This window comes from Rhagoletis pomonella, unplaced genomic scaffold (assembly GCF_013731165.1).
Source record: "Rhagoletis pomonella isolate Grant_MI unplaced genomic scaffold, Rhpom_1.0 Rhpom_scaffold_00001, whole genome shotgun sequence".
NCBI classification, from domain to species: Eukaryota; Metazoa; Arthropoda; class Insecta; order Diptera; family Tephritidae; genus Rhagoletis; species Rhagoletis pomonella.
Genome location: NW_023458555.1, coordinates 30,705,198 through 30,723,027, shown reverse-complemented (window position 1 = coordinate 30,723,027; position 17,830 = coordinate 30,705,198). Strand labels below are relative to the sequence as shown.

Below are 17,830 nucleotides of genomic sequence, written 5' to 3'. Positions count from 1 at the left end.
GCATGACTAAGGTGTTCACCGTTAGATTCCAGAGGAGTGGGCAAAGTACATCTCCTTAGGGATTGCTTCTTGTCGCATATCTGGTTATAAGAGTCTCACCAATCTCCGAATGAATAGTTCTCCGATTGACGAGAAGAAAGGACGAAGTCTACCAGAGGTAGATTCAGCCCAATTGTGGCAGTGACTCTGCGATCGTTTCTGGGAGCACGTTATTAAAGACTGTTTCTAGATCTAGAAAAATGCCAAATATCGATTCCTTGGATGCTAAAGCCTTCTCGTTATCGGAAGCGATTTAGTGGAGTGTGTATCAACCAGGATCTTTAACATTTCGTCACGAAATGACGTCCACTCGCCGTTTGGCTTCCGAATGTAATTGGGAGAAAAGGGACACCCTCTATTTCCAAACGTTTCTCAATATTGTCATGGCAATTTTTCCATGAGCATCTTTAGCTTCATTGTTGTTTTTTTTTACCGCAAAATTGCTATTCGTACCTCGTCTTTGTAGAAATAAGTCCTTTTGACTTAATTTTTCCCAGACATAAAAGAATCACGTAATTGGCTGTTTGCATATTTTCTTTTGGTCAATTCCTTGGATGATTTATTATTATTGTTCATACACATCTTCCAAAGTATCAATCAACTGCTTAGGAATTTCCTAAATTTTTTCTCAGTTTTACATAATGACACACTTCATGTACAAATCTACGAGAAACAGCAAATCTCAATAGTAGGGAATTAAAACAAATTGAATATTTCCACTTGTCGTACGGAGGAGCGCAGAGCACAGCAACACTTGAAACAAGCTGCCACTCAAAGTTAACGGCTAAATTTACCGACAACATCGAAGGCAAGAATCTTGCTGCTGCTGAGATGATTGCTGTGTTGAGTTGGAAGCATCCGAGTGAGAGCAGCAGCACAGTTGTAGAGGATTTGCGCGCAATTTCCAATTGAAACGGTAGATATCAAAAAGAAATCGAAGTAAAAATGAGATTAAAAATAAAAAAATAAAAGAAAATTTATGGCTGGGCAACGTGGGCGGCATTTTAAATCATAAAAATCTGAGATGTGTTGAGCACAAAATAACAACGAAAAAAGCAACGGAAACACAACTTGATTTTACCAAGAAAAATGCAGCAGTGCGCCGCATGTCAACCACTGCCTTGCCCGGCTGGTCAGGGCGGTCATAAGCGCGCTCAGTCATAAAAATCAACGAACTGTTTATGAGAGAATTGTGTACTACTTACATATATGTGTATATTTTCTATTGTATGTATGATTTAAATCGATGGCTGCAGTTGGATGTAAGCGAAAAGGAAAACGGAAGCTAAAATAGCAAGAAAAAGTAAGCAAAAATTTGCAAAAACGTTACAGATTCACAAGTCAGTAAGTACATATGTATGTAGCTACTAATGTGTGTAATGTACTACAAGAAAAATTTTAAAAATAAAAAGAAAAAAATTTATGATAAAAGAAAAAAGTGCCAGATAATAGAAGGCAGTGAACAGGCAAAATCGATCAATAAGCAGAGTTAAACACAAACTGTACAAAACTCTATATGAGTCGAGGAAAAAGAGTGCATATGCCATGCTGGTCACGCTGAGATATTACAAAAGCAGCGGCTTGCTGGAACATGGTTGGCATCACAAGCAGTAATGTACTGAAATGCATATACATATATGTATAGTTTATGTTCGAAAGAACAGAAGAAAATATGATGTAAAAAGTAAAGGCGTGTTGCAGCAATGAGTCAATCCCATATTGAGGTAGTCCAACTCCATGGAAACACGTTAGGCATATGACTTTTTTGTTAATTAAGGGCGCGTTCAGAAATGCATCAAGCCAAAGCATCAGTCTCTTTTATTTCTAAACTATAATTGATGGAAATGTCAAGTATGCGCAACCATGGTTAAAAGCCGTTTGGAACTTAGTTGCGCAAATAAGACATTTCCATCAATTATAGTTTAGATATAAAAGACTCTGATGCTTTGGTTTGATGCATTTCTGAACGCACCCTAACTATACCTATGTACATATGAGAAGAGGACGAGGAGTGATCAAAAACCAATTTAAAGATATACAAAAATTTTTACTGCAAAAATACATATATGTATGTACTTCATACCTCCTGTGCATAAATGATCTATAACTTTAAACTGAATGCAGCTGCAAATCATTCTGTCATTCTAGACTAATGATAGTGCCTTAGGCAACTTTCAAAATTACGGTTACATGGAAAATTCCATGTGCCTCAAATTATGATAGCGATAAAAAATTAATTAAATTTTTTTCTAGTGTTGCCAGATTGTTTTAGAGCCAGCTTTTGGTTATTTAAGCTTTACGAGCGGCTTTGTAACCGCTTGCAAAACGGTTTCTCTAGTAAACTTCGCCCATTTTAAGACCCCTTGTTCGTAGAAACAGTCGTAAGAGACACCCCACCAAACTGGAGCTATATGATAACCCTTTTCGGCCCGTGGAAGCAGTTTAAGTACTTCCTTAGATGGCCGTGCATACATTCTATAATTTTGCTTGTTAAATTTTTCCTGCACGGTAAACATTTTTCATCGGTAAATAAGATTTTCCTGTCCGGTACGGCGTTTGAAATCCCCAAATCCCAAGCGAGTTTTATTATTTGGATTCATGGACTTTTCATGATATTCGTCTCTCGGGCCATGCTTTCCTCTTTTCGGAGTGGATTTTCAGTGTGTTGATGGGCCCGAACGGTGACGGTCTTTAACATCTCCAGTCTCCTCAAACAGTTTTATTCACCGCTAGACCAGAATACGGCTAACCCCAAGCGCTCCCCGCCCGCATCACATTTTTTCAGTTCACACTTAAATAGCACCACTCCGTGATAACTGCTGAAGCAATTTTGAATTTCTGATACAGACAAACGGTTTACAGATTATATTTGATGAGACATGTGGTAATAACGGGGTATGTTCAATTGTTGTATTGGAGTTCTGAAATAGGGCGTTCTTGAAAAATTTTCTTAGAAAGGGCTTTTCGAACCGGCTGCCGAATCAGTCGCCGATATAAACCGAATCAAAAAAAAATTTAGAAACCAATTTTTGATCGCAGTCATAATTCGATTGACATAGAATTTTTCATACATAGGTTGAGCCATCTAGACCTTTTTTTATTTAAAAAAAAAAACCTAAAACAGACAGTCGGATGTCGGATTCTTTATTATTACCCAAACACTCTCTTACATATGTAATTTCATTCAAAAGTTGACCACAGACAGAACATAACCGCCAAGCGGTTATGCTGCACCTTTATAACCTGATGTTTTTGTTGCCTGAAATTTAAGCCATGGATATCGATTTGGTTTCAGCAAGTTATCATGTGATACCACACCTCTGAATTTTTTTTTCTTTAGGGTTATATGAAACCAAAAGTCTTCGCAGCTATGATTCGAAACTTAGAAGCCAAAATTATTCACGTAATTGGAAAAAGAGTGAAAGAAAATTAATTCGTCAAATGGACAGCCAACAGTAGAGGCCAACATTTGAATGAAATTATTTTTAAAAAGTAAATGTCAGAGAGTGTTTTTCGGGTAATAATAAAGATTCCGACATCCAGTTCTGTGTTTTATTTAAAATTAACAGTGAGTATCGTAACTTTACGACATTCCCATATGGACAAAATTGGATTATTTATTTTATTACTTTTTAATTTTAATTATTTGTTAACAAAAATATAGTTTATTCTTAAAAAAATTATATACATAAATCCAGGATTCAATCTTCGTGTAACATTTAATAAAATCAACAAACTTTCGTAAAAATTTCGAGCGTTTTAATTAGATTTCATCAAAATCTATTTTTATATGGAAGAAAGAAAGAATTCTCAAAAATCAACCGGATTTTTCAAACCAAAATGAAATGGCTACAAAACTGCATACCAAATAAGTTTCTAAAAATTCTGAATTAACGGAAATATTGATGTATTTTTTTTTTTTAATTTTCCTAAATTGTGCATAAAGGCTTTAAACTTCATTTTCATACAAAGTTAATGAAAAAATATATCACCTAAAATATTCTGAATATTGTTAAAGATAAATGTGTGCTGTTTAAAGTAAATAAAAGTTTTTTCCTTTCTCCGAGTTCTTACAGGAACTTTTTGTAAAGAATTTTAGCAAAAAAGTAATTTTCCATGCGTTCCTCAGCTTCGTCTCGCAAGTATATTTCATTTAAAAAAGCCATATGCCTAATGTATGCACATATGTACACTCCCAAGCAGTTGAATAGTATTTTTTTTTTGTTTTTTTAATTTCCATTATTTTTCAACTAAAATATTTTTCAATTAAAAAACAGTTCATTCTCTAACAAAAACTATATAACGCAATTTTCAAGCTTTGTAGACAAATAAAAAAGGCATAAAATTCGAATCAAGATTTCCACAATTTTTAACATTTTTTTGAGTATGCAGTTTTGGATTTTAGTAGTACAAGTTTGAAGTAGCCACAAATTAACGTTAATTTTTGACAATTCATGCTGACTCAATTTTGCGAATATGCGTTGTTGTGAGAAAAAGGTTTGAATTTTTTACGAACATTTTATGAATTCAAAAATAACCCAGAAAAAAATCGAAAAGCATTGTAACTATTCAAGTGCACGGGAGTGTTTGTCCACATTGAGAAAGTCCACATTAAAAACAAGCTGCAGCATTTTAAGTCTGAACAGCCAGTGACTGCAACAATCGACACAACAGACAACGGTTAATGGCTTTAAACAAAAAACGCAAATACAAAAAACAAGTCCATTGTCCAGGCACACCAACATACGAGCGCACACACATATACACACGTATGTTTGCTGGTATCTTAAAATGTTTTAAATGGAATGAAATTGTGAAAAAGTGGAGTTAAAACTACTTAATGACGAACATGCATGCAGGTACATAGCGCCCCTCGAGAAGCTGGATAATATGACAAGCAACGCCTGGCTGCCACCCACAACTTCATCGAACACACTCTAATAGCATTGAATGAAAGTGGCAACGTTGATAATTGGCAGTCATTCCAGTGCTGCTCTGCTGCTCTGCTGCACGACGACACGGCACACATTGCATCGTTGCTTCCGCCGCTGGCACAGCTGCTCATAGTGGAGCTTATTGCGGCTTTAGAGCTTCGCATTACAAACAGAATGTGAGTGCAACATGCCATTTTTAATTCAACAACAAATGGCGAGGTTGTGGAATAAATGGTAGAAGGCGAAAAGTAAAACAAAAAAAACAAAAAAACTTAAGAAGCAGAAAAGAGAAAATACGCAGTGAGCATATCGGCAACCTCGTTTATCACTTCTGTGGGTGGGTGGGTACGCTTCGTTTGGCCCAAGCTCAGTTGGTTGGCCACTGGCTTGTCAGCGGCAGCTGAGCTCACTGTTGTTCGCTTTATTATGGTTGCTATCAGTGTCGTCATCATTGCCAACCAACACACGATAATGCTCATCGACATCTCCGACGACTAGATAGCACATACTCATGTATTTAAAATTTAATACATTATGGGCTGTGCAAAGTTTTCTTCAGTGTGAATGGTATGTTTGCAAAAGGTGTTATCGTGCAAATTTCTTCTGAAAATTTAAATTTAATTGCTGCTTTAAAAACTTTACGATTAACGTTGAAAAAAAGTGGTTAATCTGTGGAACTATTCGAATATCTGTTCGGATATTCGTAGGTACGGATAAAATTCGGATATCCAGTTAATGTCCGTTGATTTGACTATTCAAATATTCGAGTATCCGGTTATTCGAGTATCGGAATATTCGGATTTTTTAATAAGAGATCCGAATAATCGATATCGGGATTATACGAATATTAAAATTATGAAACTCCTAGCCCTAGAAGAAACTGTTTTATTATTTTTCGAATTATTCTGCAAGATTCTTCCAACAGCATGAGGTTAGGTTAGGCAGCTAGTTGATTTGGCTTTTCAAATGTTCGAGTATCCGGTTAGTCGGGTATCGAAATATTCGGATTTTTTAATAAGAGATTCGAATAATCGATATCTGGATTATACGAATATTAACAGAATCAAATGTGGAACGAATTTCCGTTATACCTTGTAAAATTGTGCTTCGGAACCCAACGAGTTTCGGCGTTGTGCACCAGCTACCAATTTGGTTCTTTAATTTTTGGTAGAACAGTTGCTTTTCGACTGCCCCACCGCATCAGTTAAGCTGACTTACTAGTATTTTATTTATTTGAGCATTCAGTTTGTTGAGGAAGCGTGAATTCCAAAAACGATTTGCACTTAACAAAATATGATTTAATTTTTTTTTTTTTTTGTTCATCTGTAAAATAACTTCTGTGCACAAAAAAAGCCTGACTTAAAGTTGACTTAATACATTAATATTAACACACTTCCCCGGTATGTAAATCATGTTATACTGCATTTGCATATATGTGTGTATGTACATTAAGTTACATCACCAAAAAAAAGTTGCGGTTTTCGCCGCGGTTAAAAATGTAATCATATTTTAAGACTTCTGCCAAAATATTTCAGAAAATGTTGAAGATTTATGTGAGCTATACCGATTTGAAATTATCTCATTATTTTAATTTCGTTAATAAAATGTTAAAAAATTTGTATGCAGATGATCTGTGGTGATTTTAGAAAAAATACTTTTAAAAACTAATTTTATTTATAAAAAAAAGTTTAATTTTTTAGTTATTTCCAAATGAGCGCAGCTCAGGTAAATATTATAATTTTTCCGAAATATTTTGGCGGAAATCTTAACATAAAATAAAATTTCTTATTCCGGCGGAAAAACGGTAAAATTTTCTTGTATGGCAAATCTTGCACCTTAATATAAATACATACCTACCTACATATGTGTATTTATATTTATACAGATATTTTTGCATTTGCACATTCCTTGTTCATCAATATTTTTATATACCTTAATAGTATGCATATCTGGGATCATAAAACAAAGAAAAACTCATAAAATCATAAATCATAAAAAATGCGCGAACGATATAAAAAAGTGTTGATGGCATTTCGATGTAAATCATTTATGATTCCTTTTAAAATATGTTTTTAACGACCAGCAAGGGCAGCGCAAAAATATTGAAATAAAATTTCTGATTTATGGTTTTTTTTTCTTTATTCAGTAGACATGAGCACGAATGCAATTGGAAAAGAAACAGATTAACTAGCTAATATATGTATTTAAAAATTTTCTTTAAAATCTATTTCAATGCAATAAGAATTTCTTTCATAAATGAAGCAAGAGGTAAAATCTCATTAATCTAAATGGAAATGATTTGCCATAAAAATAAAAATATTAAATTCTAGCTTTTGAAGTCGGTGGTGTTTTCTGCTTAGAATATACTTGTTGCATTTAATATTTTATATTTTAACGGAAAATACATATATACTTAGTTATCCATATCTTAATATTTCGTAAAACGTGTGAATAAATTAACTAAGTTCGACTTTACAAACAGGTGGAAACACTTTTCAAAATTGTTTTCAAACTAAAATCTTCTTAAATCTCTTTCCTCTGACATTGTGATACACATTTTTTTTTTAATAAACTGATGAAATCAATTGAGTTTGATTGTTCAAACACATGGCAACCCTCCTAAATAAAGGTCAGAAATACAGAGTTTCCATACCCATTTCGATTGATACCCGCACTTTAATCATTCATTTAACTTATTAGACTTTTTAAACACATGGCAAACCTCTTGAAACGTCTCAAAAAAATTATACGTGCTCAAACTAAATATTTCTTAACACTCTTTCGCTTGGCACCCATATTTCATACAACCTGTGTAAAAGTTAACTAAGTTCGACTGTTCAAACAGGAGGCAACCCTCTTCAAAAGTATTTTAAAGCTGAAACTTTATTAACTCTCATGCGTCTGACATTGCGATACATATTTTGATTAACTTATGAAATAAGTTGAATTTGATTTTTAAACATGCGGCAGCACCGCTAATTCATTTAGCTCATTAAATGTTTTGAATTTATTTTTAAACAGGTGGCATCTTCTTCCAACACCTCAAAAATATTCTGAGTGTTCAAACTAAATATTTCTTCACACTCTTTCGTTTGACATCCATATTTAGATATTTCATATGTTTAAGTTAACTAAATTCGACATTTTAAGCAGGTGGCAACACTCTTCAAAAGATTTTCAAACTAAATACTTCCTTCTGAAATCACTTTCGTTAGGCACCAATTTACTATTACCTATGTCTGTTACCTAATTCCCTTAATCAAAATTGAATTTGATTTTTTAAAGAGGTGGCAACCCTCCTATAGTTAAGTTAAAAAAGAAAGCTTTTGAAACCCATTTCGATTGACACACATTTTGTAACCATTGATTTAATTTTGTAAATAATTTGAATTTAATTGTTTATTAGGTGGCAGCTCTTTTCGAAAAAGTAAAATTTTATTGCACATCTGCAGTCCAAGCTTTTTAATTTGACACCTAATTTTTGAAAATCGAGCAAATGGTGCAGTTCTTATGTTCTGGGCAAAAAATCTCTTCGCGTTTGGTGCTTACACGCTTTGTGTTTGGCAGAGCTTCCCCTCCACTTTGTGCTATGCGTCTTGTTGTTGTTACAGAAACGGAAAGACCCACAGCTTTACGCCGCCTTCGAACGGCCAATGGATTTTATGAGAAGCTTTCGCATGGCAGAAATACACTCGGATGTTTGCCATTGCCTGCCGAGAGGCGGCCGGTATTAAGCAAACACTTTTTTTCCATATTTTTTGCGACATTGCTTTGACTAGGGCTTGAATCCAGGTCATTCGGAATGGTAGAACGCACCTCTAACCCTTCGACTGCAGTGGCCAACAACACATACAAGCTAGAAAAAAAAATGAAGCTGTCAAGCGCAACGCTGAACGCTTATATGAACACTTGGGTGCCGTGGAACCCACTTTAGGAAGCTCTGTTGTACAGCACCCTTAGTAGGTAGGCATGGCGTATGAGTGATGTGGTGAAATGCAAAGTGGGGATATGGAAATGTCATATTGAAACGGTAGCAAAACTTGAAAAACTATAAAATCCACCATGAATACCACTTTCATCTGGAGTAACTATCGTAGAAGTGAATTTATCAAAAAAAATCGAAAAAAATCACACCAAACATTTTTTATAGAACGTTCAATTCTCTATAAAAATATGCATTTGTCATTGCTGTTCCCTTATTTGTTTCAGAGAAAGAGAAAAGAGAAATATATGATTTCGGCGCGGTTTAATTTAAAAGTTAAGTTTTTTTTGGATTCGATATTCAAATTTCGATATTCGATTGTCCAAGCATAACCTAAAACTTAATGAGGCGGCAGCAAAAAAAAAACCTGGAAAATAACGCGCACCCTAAAGTACATAAATTCAATCAACATACATACTTATGTAAGCGATTCTATAACTATTACCTAAATAGCCGTCGCTTGAAAACTAAAAAGAACTTTAAAACTCCTTAGTAAAACACCGTCCTGTGTGCATTCCTACAAATACCTAACTTTGCAATACTAAATAGATACCAAATAAGACAACAAAGTGGCGTTCTTTTATAAACAAAATGAAACAGTGTTGCTTGCTTTTCTTCTTCCGCCTGCTAAACATTTATAACTCGCTTTTGTTGCTATTCTACACAGTTGTCAATGTTGCAATTGCGTACCATTTTATTACAGTTGCTGCCCAAGTTGACAATTTTAGATTACGTAATAATATTGTTGTTTTTATTTTCTCAGTTATGCCTTTCATCGCCCCTTTCGGTCGATGTCAATGTTTCACTGGTAGTTACGTAGACTGTATGTGTGTGCTTATACATACATACATACCTTTCCGAAGCATTGGCAGTTCATTGGCTGCTCATTGTTATTATTGCTGTTGCATGCTTTGTTGTTGCTATTATTTAAGTAGCGGACACTTGCGACCGTCTGCTCATCTTGCTGATTGCAAAAGTTTTTACTTTGTTTCTTTTTTTTTTGTTATTTGCCCCAACTGCATTTAATCCGCAACGAAAGCAACACTTTTGCAACCATTTGAAAAGACACTAGCGCTTTTGCATTGCCTTTGCTGTGGCGTTCTACAGTGCGTATGGGTAACATTGTTGGTTTGATGGCAATAAGTACGAGTAAATACATATTTCAAGGAACCAGTTATTGGAAATTGTCAACCAGCATAGCCCAAGAGATCGACATCTGAACGGCAACCAATTTGCATATCAACAAAGCAAAACTACTAATCAGGTTCACTTTAAAAATGGAAAAAGCTCTGGATTCTATAAACATAGCCCTTTCTGTCTTTAAAGACATTTCAAGGACTGTTGGCAACACATTATACAAGGGTGCGAAAAATCAATTAATACGGTTTTGGGAAGCATGAAATACTGGGCTGGATGCCGAGGCATAAGTGACGTTATGGCAACGAACAGGCGGAAAGCTTAACAAAATACGGAGCCTGCTCCAGAGTTCTATGGTCCGGTACTCTTTTGTGGACCAACTAAAATACATACAAGGGAGGCTTGAAGTGAAACTTTTTCTTCCCATTACCCGTAAGCTCACCATTTGATAAAAAAAAAAAAAATATTTTGGCGCTTACAATTTTTCTAAGTGTTTGGCCGAGCTTCTACTCCAATCCGTAGTGTAGTGTCTTGACATTATAACACAAATGAAGGAAACACACACTTTTGTGCCGCGTTCGAACGGAAAAAAGTTTTAAAGAGAAGCATTTTAAAAGGTTCTGGTAAACGATAAGATTAATTCTCATGAGAATAGGAATTTACTCTCATGAGAATGGATATTTACGATGATAATCGTGGAGAAATAATATCCATTCTCATTTATGGATGGATGCACGAAGTGGTAGTACGTACCTCTATGCATTCAGCCAAGGTGGCCGCCCTGCATAATAATGAAAAATTACCTTAATCTTAATCTTTATATCCGTATTCATCTTAGTCTTAATCTAAATCTAAATCTTAATCTTCGTTTTAAGCGTCGGTCGCCATCTCATCCCGTCTTGTGTCAATTTTTTGTTTCGTCGGAGTTTGGAAATTCATATCAAAAACATCTGTCGAGCAACAAAATCCAAATTTTAGAAACGAGAAATACTTCCAAAGCATTCTCAATTTCCATACTCCCAATAAATACCTGCATATTCCATTATAAAACTATCCTTCTTTGTTTTCCTTGCGTTGTGTTTTCTACTTATTCCTTTGCCTGCACCATCGCTTGGTTCGCATGTTCCTCTCATTTCCCGCCAACATTCACTGACACTCCATTTGTGCTGTGCTCGAGTCAATGCTCTGGCATCTTCCGCTTATTTTCCTCCATTGTGTCGCTACGCTAAGCGCAAAAATATTGCAAACAAATGGAAAATTAAAATATAAATATTCTCATACAAGCTTACTTATGTACATATGTATGTACAAAAGTATTTTCTCAGCACATAATCAACTTTTACGATATCCTTTATAACGATAACTACAATATACATACCGCTATGCGCTTCATCCATTTGCACTCAATACTGGCTTAGTTGTATACATAAATATTTTATGCTTGTTTTAGTTTTGCTGTGGTGTTGTGTGGTAGTATGCGATCTGATGTGATGCGACCTCAATGGGACAATCAGCAGTGCAGGTGTTTGCGGGTACACACACACACAAATAGTGCTTAAAGTTGCTGTTTGCTGTTAGGAAGCCACCAATATTGTGTATTCACGCCGTATGATTACTCTTGGTCAACGTTTGGCTTCATTATATACATTATGATCCCAGATAAGCTTTGACTTTGATATTATTGCCAAAGTTGCGAACATACATAGCTTCCAATGATCAATGCTGTGCTGTTGCATGTAGCTTGCCACCTGGCTATGTATATAGTATGCCAGCATTCTCTACCAACTTTTCTCCCTCCTCCTTTTGAATTGCTCTATGGGTCATGATTGCCCGGATTTGTTTCATCCAATACAACAAATGATGATGATTTGTTAAATTTCGTCTTGTCGGCTTTGTGAAAGCTGTTCTGGCAAGGCAATAATGCGAGTACTTAATATATGTATAGAGACACATCCATATAAAAATAGAAGCTTACATTAACTAAAGGCAGAGTTGCGACAAACATTTCTCTTTCGGCTCATCTCAAGCTTGTGTGTGTGCTTCTAAGCTTATTTGATATCGCCTACTAAGCTGACGCTTTATGAATGACCACTAGCACAAATTTGTACTTTAGTTTATGCACACACACACACCAGTACCTCATTTCGCCTATTTGCACATGCACTTCGAAGTGCTGCATATAAATTTACCGTCAGCGTAGAAAATTTCACAGGTAGAGTAGTATGTATCTCCATTTTGGCCTTTCGCCCACTCACGTGTACTTGGCACATAAATAATGGCTACTTCTTCGAGGAATTACTTTCATTTAACAAAACTCATGTTTGAGTTTGACAGCTTATAAATATGTCAAATCATAATAGTTGTGATTATGTGCTATGTATTCAAGTGGAAAAAGCTTTGTTCATCAAAAGGACGCACCGAAAAATTCGTTGTCTGCAATGTGAACGTGTTTGGTATTTTTGTAAAGTAAATTTATCCACTAAAAAGAATTAAATCGAAATTAATATTATGCCGCCAGGAAGCCACTAAAGTCGCCAAATTTTATATTAAGAATATTAATAAGAACATAACCACGCGTAAGCTCATCACCGAAACAAATGTCAAATATATACATTCTCTGAACTAATATGTCGGTTTGACGTTTTTTAGTTCCATATATGTATGTAGATAGCAGATAGCTACAGGATTAAAAATTTTGGAATAAAATTAAACCTTGCAGTATTCCAGAAAAATAATTTTTTTATCAAAATTTCAAAAAATTATAAGTTTTAATGGAATGAATAAAAAATATATATAAAAATATGTTATTTTTTATTATTTTACTAAATAGTACGGGTTTTTAGCTTTCGAAAAAAGAAATAAAAACCTGCGTTTTTTACTAATGCATAAAATCATTTTTTCATTTTGTCTCAGTGCCATTACATCTGCACGGCTCGTTTTATTTTCCAAAAGTGAAGTGTCAAATTAAAAAGCTTGACCTGTAGACAATAGAGGTTGATTTTTTTATGAAGTTTCCACCTGTTAAAGAATTAAATTTACGATGTATTTTGGAACGAATTTCCGTTATCCCTTGTCAAATTTGGTTTGGAGACAAACCGGTTTCGGCGTTGTGCCATCTTCAGTGTCATTTTTCGTTCCTGTTCTGATGACATACCTTTTAAATTACTGGACTCTTAAATTAACTCAAGAATGTTCAATTTTTTTCTTTTGCCTGATACCTATATTGATATACATATTTTAGTTACCTTATTCCCTTAATATAAGTGAAGTTGATTTTTTAAACATGTGGCAACACTACTACGTGTTTTTATGCAATTTCGTGAAAATTGGTTATTTGGTTAGATTTCACGACCAAACCATTTTGATTCTCAGATGAACGTGCCGATATCACCTATCGTAGATCCTCATATGTAGGTATATGTATCTGCTAGTTTTGTTTGTATACGCCGTCCAAGTGCCTTATATCTAATAGTAGCTAGCCCTGGGCATTCGCAAAGGAAATGCTGGACACTTTCTTCACTACTTTTTAGTTGACAGCTTTGACAAGTTCTATTATATGAGAGCCCCCTTCTCGCATATATGTAGGTCAGTGGTACGTGATGATTGCTACAATTCTATATATTTATGCCTCTAATCTAGAAAGCTCTAGTGTATTCTTCCTTTTATAGTCAGGGTAGAGTTCCTTGACTATTTTGCAAGTCTTTATATCCGATGCAAACCAATTTCTTTTTGAGCTACTCTGAGGGGCGGGCGCACTGGGTTGCCCTGTCGGATTCCTCCAAGTAGGCTCCTGCCTTCGCCATTTTATTCGTCATCTCATTGCCTTCAATGTTGCTATGTGCAGGAAGCCAGAAAACTTGTACTTTGTTGTACTAAAATTTAATGGGTTACAAAACTGCTTACCCGAAATTTTAATTAAAACAATATTAGCTTATGCACTGCAGGACATGTTTTTTTTTTTAAATTTTTATAAAATTTTAAAATCGGATTTACACTTAGAACATGCTACATTTTTATAAAAATTTATAACAAACAAAATTATGACAAACAAAAGGAAAACTGTACATACTGAGGATAAAATGGGTATGCTAATCTAATGACTGGGAGTGTAGAGAGTTATATGTGCGTATATATGTACATATGTATCATTAGTCCATCGACAAGTATCGGAAGGAAAACAACAAACATTGCTATAGAAAGCGTCCGATAATTCTTAAAGAACAGAAAATTCGTAAATCTTGTCGCGAAGTTGCGATATCGATAAGAAAATTGTCGATAGGTGGTTTTTGGGATTTTTATTTTTTGATAAATATCTATTTTTTCGATTATACTAAAACCGCTATTCTCATATTTAATTTTTTACGTCAAAAATAATTCAAAGCGGCTATAAGAAAGACGCATATTAAAACGTTCTCATTATATGTAAATACATAACTACTAACATAAGTATGTACATATTTTCATTCGAGTGTTTATTGCACTTAATAAGCAATTTCTCAAGTACCTCTGAACTCATTCGCCAACGAGCACTCATTTTCCTCTCCATTACTTTCTCAACTGTTTTCCTACGTTACAATTTCATTGCGTCTTCATTTTTGTAAAAACAACAAACACAGCAAAATGTAAAGATTCAATTCAATAAATATTTATTTAGGCTACAATTATGTTTAAAGAACACAATAAGGAAATGAATTAAAGAAAGGAAAGTGAAATGAAATTGAAAAAATATGCAAAATATTTCTTGCCGCCTCCCTTAGACGATCCACCAGCGAGGTAAGATTCCTATCGGTAAATATGTACGATATGCTGGAAATTTATATGTACATTCAAAGATATTATGCATAGCTGTAAACCAATAGAAACGCTTGATTGTGCGTATCTACAGGCGCATTTGTATATATATAAATACCCTGCAGGGAAAGCTACCAGTTGTGAACCAGAATGCTACCAGTTTGCGTTTCAGCCGAACTAGTTCACGTTGTATCCTTTTTCAATGTTAGCGAATGGTATTTTTAACATGGCGGTGTCATAGGAGATGTCAATTGTCCGCTCCTGCATCAGCACGCTACCAGTAGAAATACTACTAGCATCATACCAGTTGACGGGATAGACTGCATATTCATCCCCGTGAAAAGCATAAGTATGTCATTTTGCTCGCGGCGCTGCAACAGTGGCAATGGTCGACAGAGTAAAGCTTTGGCACGCCAAATCAAGAGATCCGAGTTCGAATCTCAGTGAGTGAATCTTTTTTTATTTTTGTTTATTTTTTTATTTATATCTCTTGTGTAATTTTTAAATTTATTGTTTTAAAAAGAACAAAATATTATTTATTTTGATTTTTTTATGGTATTTGAGTATTTAGGTTTTTTCCAAATCAAATTAAATTTATGTACAATTTTTATTTTATATTTAAATTGAAATAATTATTTAAATTAATTTACTTTACCAACCTCCACGCGTACTCGAACCTGAGATCTCAGAACCAGAATCGGTAGTCTTCACTCGACGCCACAGCCGACATTTGTGATGAAAGCAATTAACCACGTTTTAATTTTGGTTATGCCTATTCAAAGACAGATGTCGCCGATCGCATAAGTTGTTCGAAATCGCCGAAATGGTAGGCCGTCGCTTTATCACATACTGGTTAATGAACTAGTATTTATACTGGCTGGTTTGGCATTTCACTGCAGAGAACTGGTATAATTATAGTCCATGACGAACTGGTATGACTCTTCCATTTAATACCAGTTTCCGAACTAGAATTTCTACCAACTAGTTTACTTTTTTCTGCGCGGAACTGGTATAATTATGGTTCATAACGAACTGGTATGACTTTTATCCTTAAATAATAGTTCATGAACTGGAATTTGTGCATACTGGTTTAGCTTTTCACTGCAGGGTATGTACAAAAATTGGTTGGGCGCGTACTTCTACGCTTCAGCGCCACATTTAATTAAGCGTAACCCATGTTGGAAGCTTATTGCTGCCCCACTATCCTACCACTATCCTACCACTTTATGCTTATCAGCAATTCCTTTAGCATTTAGCAGCAACAATGCGACGACCAAAGAACAAATCGACTGTAAAACTTGCCTCCCCAACAACTACCTCCTCCTTCTTAGACGTATACATATCAGGTAAAATAAGAGCAGGATAATGATGGAGCTAACGAGCGATGTGGAGGCGGAAGCTGTTTGTGATAGGCATTTAAATGCATTTCTATTCATTTGAAACGTTTAACTACTAGTCATTTACTCACTACTAGCGACTCGAGATGGGCACGGGACTAAATATTCAATCCCGATCCAGCCCATCCCGAAGATAAAAATTTGTAAGTCCCGAACCCGGCCATACCGCCGTTTCTCCAAATTGTACCGCGGATCCAGTGGGTCCCGAAATCTATTACTAAGACAAATTCACATGTCCTTTAAATTAATTTCAAGTATCTAATAAAGAAGATTATAAAAGATCTGGCAACGATATTTTTTTCTATTCTGTTCGTTTTCGTCTCAATAAAATATAAAAAAGTATAAGCACTTACTTTACCTACAAAGTGTTTAAGGAAGACTTTTTCGGTAGTGTCGGGAAAGGATTTTGCTCCCATTCCGCACGCAAAATTTTTTGAAGACCGTTCCGATACGGCCCGTCCCGTCTATTTTGAAATCAATAACGTGGGTGCCGCGGTTCGCGTTATCCCGCGCCCATCTCTACTAGCGACTGTAGACTGGTGTTTACTATCGCTGCTGCTACTGCTGCCACTAACACTGCCTCTACTGCCGCCAGCAGACAGCATTTGGCGTTAATTATGCGCCAACTTGCAACAGTTACGCAAAGTGAAGGTTTAAAAGGGATTATGCCAAATGAAGCATCCAGGCATGTACACGTACATACATACATACATATGTATTGATGCAGTACTTTCACCACTGTGTGTATGTGTATATTTTTGCGTGAGTAGGCGTTACCCTAACCCAGCCAGGTGCGTAAATATGCCGCTTAATTACTTAGTGGGTGGTTATTATCCAACTCAGCGCTAGTGATTGTTTATGTGTCTGTGTCTAAGCTACAAACAAACACTTGCCATCAATCAATCAAGCATTTCACGTCTAATGAACGAAGTAGCGATCAACTTATGCATACAAAATAGGCACTGTAAGTGAAATGTGTAGCTCAAAGAAGGAGTATTAAGCGAAGCGAAACAACGTCAAAGTTACCGTCGATAAGTAAATGAAAATGTCAAGAGTGCTATTCGCTAACAGATCATTTTAAAGACTGCGCTGCGATTTGCAAAAGCTCGTATTTTTTTTTTATGGCCTACTAAAGTTTTCATGTCTCGCCCTAAGAGTCGAAAAATTGTTAAAATAAATTCTGAGCGAAATTAAAGGTTAAGGCAGACACAGTAACAAAAAATCTATGCCAAGAAAGAATAACAGCCAAACTAAATTTTATATTTTTTTTTGTAAAAAGCTATTTTTTTGTTGATTTTTTATTCTAATTTTTTAGGGACTTTTACATTGGTGGCATGAAGCTTTTGCCTAAGAAGACCCCAGTAAAACTTTCCCAAGAATAATTTTCTAGAATATATCAATCTTTTAACGAACTTCCAAATTTGCTTTTTGCGGGGTTTCTTGAATTAAGGGTCTTAGTTAGCGACCCGTTCATGCGCGAGCTAGTTGAATAAAAAAATAATAATAATCGAAAAAAAATATATATACAAATTCTTAAAAATTAAATGAAA

General features: G+C 35.1%; 1 protein-coding gene across 2 annotated transcripts in view; it reads left to right on the top strand.

Moving 5' to 3' along the window:
• Positions 1 to 17,830, top strand: part of LOC118742535 (protein tincar) — a 418,562-nt gene that overhangs the window by 378,303 nt on the left and 22,429 nt on the right. The gene's annotated exons all lie outside the window — the stretch shown is intronic.